General features: G+C 33.0%; 1 long non-coding RNA gene across 1 annotated transcript; it reads right to left on the bottom strand.

Moving 5' to 3' along the window:
* Window positions 1-3,753: 3,753 nt before the first annotated feature.
* On the bottom strand, window positions 3,754-4,129 carry LOC110675695. Its single transcript, XR_002499721.1, has 3 exons — window positions 4,058-4,129; window positions 3,908-3,996; window positions 3,754-3,845 (listed from the first exon to the last, which is right to left on the bottom strand). It is a non-coding gene; the product is annotated as an uncharacterized LOC110675695 (long non-coding RNA).
* Between the last annotated feature and the right edge of the window lie 443 nt (window positions 4,130-4,572).

Raw genomic sequence — 4,572 nt, 5'->3', positions numbered from 1 at the left:
TGTTCACCCCATGGTGTGAGATCTAAATTTTATTGGTTTTTATTTTTTGTCGACAGACCGCATTCTTTCGGTTTGTTTTCTCTATCATCGTGTGGGGATTTATTGATTATGAAGGGTCGGATTGTTCGGCGGGATTCTCGATAGAAGGGAAGCCGCACATATCGCGTGCCGTGCGTGATTATGAATTCATTTCTAATTTATAGGAAATGTGTAACGAGACGGTTCGGATGATTATTCACCTGTGCCAACGGTGGCTTGCTGTGGGTATTGGGCGTAGCCCAAGAGGGGCGGTGTTGCGTTATCCCTCCCTGATCGACGAAAACTATATTCAAAATAATCCTGTTTGTCGTGATGATTCATATTTAGTATTAATTTTTCAAAGATTTCTTTCCAGATTGATATTTATAAAAAAAATTGCTGCATGATCAGAGATAGAATTCTGAGAAAATTGAGAGAACATCTCACTTTTCACTCTTTGTAACAATCATGATCCGCAACACATCATGATCATACTCGGTAAGTAGGCCTTGACCAGGCAAATTGGTTTTTTCTCTGCTTGTCAAATTTTTTCACTCTTTCCAGATACAAATTACTTCCGAGTTTTTGGATTGCGATTTCGTGGATTTCCTGGGACCATTCCTACGAGGCTTTGTATTGCGATTCAGTGGATTTGCTGGGACTATTTCTTCAAGTGTTTTATTCAAGAGTTGCAGTGTTTTCAAGCATTCAAGTGTGTTGCCTTTCATTCAAGTTCGTCGTTGAAGTTTGGTGATTCAAGTTCATTTTGAAGTTTCGTTTGTTGTTGAACTTCCAACATAAGTATAAGTATTTTTTTTATTTTATTTCTTCACTTTACTATTTTTATTACTTTCTCAAACAAATTCACATCTTTTCCCTCGTTGAGTTTCTGTTATGGAAACTGACGAGGGTGAAGGGGGGTCAAAAGATGATCTTCAATCAATTGAAACCTCTTTGAATAAACCTTTTCGTATGAAGGTTTATCCTTCCAGTTTTTCCGGTCCATTTGTAGTGTATTTTCGTAAGAAAGAAAATCCGATTAACGTTTTATTGATTTCATCTGAAATTTAAAAAAAGTACAAATCGGTAATAGAAATTAAAAAAATTTCTCTCGATAAGTTGAGAGTAATTTTTGGATCAAGAGATGATGCCAACTCTCTTTTGGAATCCAAAATGTTTTCTTATTCCTATCGCGTGTATGCTCCTTGTGACGCATGCGAAATAAACGGAATTATTTTATTTTTGGATTGCGAAGATGTTAGGAACCATGGTTCAGGAATATTTAAGAACCAATCCCTTTCTCCTGTTGGAGTCCTGGATTTTGTTCGTTTGTCAAAACAATATTTTGTTGGAAATGATTCCAAATATATGCATTCGAATTGCATCAAAATTACGTTTTCTGGTTCAGTCCTGCCAGACTTCGTAATTATTGATAATGTAAAATTTCGCGTGAGGCTTTACTACCCAAAGCTCATGCATTGTGACAAATGTCTCTTTTTTGGTCACACTTCCAGTTTTGCTCCAAAAAACAAAAATGTTCGAAGTGTGGCGAAGCACATTCTTCGTCTAAATGTAATAAAAATTCGGACCTTTGTATTTATTGTAAACAGAAGCACAAATCTTTAAAAGATTGTGCTGTTTACATTGATCGTCAATCCAAATTGAACCAAAAAATAAGAAATAAGAACAATTTATCATATGCTGAAGTAATGAAATCTTCAGATAACATTGCTTCAGCTAATGTTTTTGAAATTTTACCCAATGATGATGGAGTTGAATCATTTGATAATTTCAATAATTTTGTTTACAAACCTCCTAATAAAAGGAGAAGAACTGTTAATATTTCTTCGAACAAACAAAATAATATTTCTGATGAACCTCAACCATCAACTTCTTTTGATATGAATTTTCCTCCCCTTAAGGCATCTGCACCTCACAAAAATATTCCAGGTTTTGAAAGATTTGATTCTGATTGTTCATCCAAGCCTAATGAGCAGTCCAAGACTGATTCTAATGAGCAAAATAACGGAAATTCCAGTCAGTCAATTTTAAAAATCCTTGAAGAAATTGTTGACTTTTTGGGATTAAGTGATTTTTGGAAAAAAATCATTAAAATGTTTTTACCATTTTTGGCCACTCTTTTGAATAAATTGAATTCATTTGTTCCCCTCATTGCCTCATTATTTTCTTCCTAATGGCTTCAAATAATTGCAATAATTTGAACATTTTACAATGGAATTGCCGCAGCGTTATTCCCAAAATCGATCGGTTGAAAGCATTAATTACAAATTTTAATGTAGATGTATTTTGCTTGAATGAAACATAATTAGGAACATCAAAATTTTTCCGTATTCCACAATTTAACTTAATAAGGAAAAATAGGGATTCATCATTTGGAGGAGTATTAATTGGTGTTCGTGAAAATATTGAATTCAAACATTTAGTTTTATCTTTTCAATCACAAATAGAATACGTTGCTGTATCTATTAGAAAAGAAAAATGTGAGTTTTCTATTGTTTGTTTTTATATTCCTCCAAATGCAAGTTTTTCGTTGCCTCAAATAAAATGTATTTTGAATGAAATTCCTTCTCCATTTTATGTATTGGGCGATTTCAACGCACACAATTTTGCCTGGGGTAGTGAAAAAACGGATTCTCGAATTATGGATTTGATTGATGATTTTAATTTAAATATTCTTAATGATGGATCGATTACTAGGGTTGCTGTGCCTCCCAATAATCATTCATGTGTTGATTTATCCCTTTATTCAAATAATTTATCAATGCAATCTTCTTGGAAAATTATTGATGATCCAAATGGTAGTGATCATTTGCCTATCTTAATTGAAATTCAAACATCTAAATACAATAATATAATTAATGAACCATGTGTTCCTGATCTCTGTAGAAATGTCTATTGGACCAACTTTTCTGACCTCATATCTGATTCATTGATAAATATAGTTAATTCTGATTCACCATTGAAAACTATAATACTTTTTCAAAGTTATTGAATAACTGTTTACGGAATTCACAGAACAGGAAATTAGTGTCTGGTACTGTAAAGAAAAATCTTCCTTCTTTTTGGTGGGATGATGGATGTTCCATTTCTTTAAAGAATAAATCAGATGCTTTCAAATTATTTTGCAGATCTGGTTCCAGAAATCATTATTTATTATATTGTAAAGCTGAAGTACTGTTTACAAGAATCATAAAATTTAAAAAGAGAAATTATTGGAAAAAAATTGTTGAAAATCTGGACAGAGAGACTACTTTATCGAAGTTATGGTCTGTAGCTCGTAATTTAAGGAATTATAAATCGTCTCTTCCCACTGTTTTGGAATATTCGGAAAAATGGATAGATGATTTTTCTTCAAAAATATGTCCTGATTTGGTACCTCCGCCAATACATTTCAAGGCAAATTCTTTTAATTATTTTCCGGAACTTTGCAATCCTTTTTCATTGACTGAATTTAATATGGCGTTATCCATTACCAAAAATACTGCTCCTGGAATTGATTATATTAAATATTATATTAAACAATTTGCCAGATCCACGAAAACTTCATTTACTTTCAATTTATAATTCTTTCTTATATCAGAACATTGTACCTCTTGAATGGCGTTCCATTAAAGTTATTAGTATTGTGAAGCCTGGTAGAGATCCTTCATTTGCAGATAGTAGAAGACCAATTAGTTTGCTGTCATGTTTTCGTAAACTGTTTGAACGAAGGGCATTTTTCGGCTATTCAGTCTAGAGAACCTTTGCGTTGATTATTTTAGAATCTTCGCCAACGTTTCGGTCCTTGTTGGGACCTTCTTCAGGGCCTAAAATTTTATTCATTTTGATTGAAATAATTACAAAAGATACTAATTTACATTTAACTTACTCGATTTAAAACAACAAGTTAAACAAGTTTTCTATAAACATGAAAACGTCGGGTCTTGAAAGGGTCAATTCTGTTCCACTCGTAAACCTCTACATGGGGAGTGGAATTAGTCATAGCACCTGAGGTACATTTCATAGCTATCGCACTTACGTTCATTTAATACCGTTTGGCTGGATTTTTCTATTCGGTAGGGTTTTAGTTTTGGGGGTTTAAACTGTTATTTCTACGCTGGGATTTGAGTATGGCGCTCGGTGATAAGCCTACTACAGATAACTGCTCTGAGAAAAGAAGGCGAAGATTCTAAAATAATCAACGCAAAGGTTCTCTAGACTGAATAGCCGAAAAATGCCCTTGAACAATATAACCAGTCGAACCAACTATATTTGAACGAATGATTTTAAACCGCCTTGAATTATGGGCTGAAGATAACAAAATTTTTCCATCTTCTCAATTTGGTTTTAGAAGGGGTCGTGGTACCCGTGATTGTGTTTCACTTTTGGCTTCACAAATTCAACTTTCCTTCAATAAAAAGCAGGATGTTGTTTCAACTTTCTTAGATGTTTCTGGAGCATATGATTCTGTTTTAATTGATTTATTGTTCAATAAAATGAACAATTTAAAAATTCCAAATTTGATTTCAAATTTTTTATGTAATTTGTTTTCTT

Source organism: Aedes aegypti, chromosome 2 (genome assembly GCF_002204515.2).
Source record: "Aedes aegypti strain LVP_AGWG chromosome 2, AaegL5.0 Primary Assembly, whole genome shotgun sequence".
NCBI classification, from domain to species: domain Eukaryota; kingdom Metazoa; phylum Arthropoda; class Insecta; order Diptera; family Culicidae; genus Aedes; species Aedes aegypti.
This window is presented reverse-complemented; position numbering and strand designations above follow the sequence as displayed.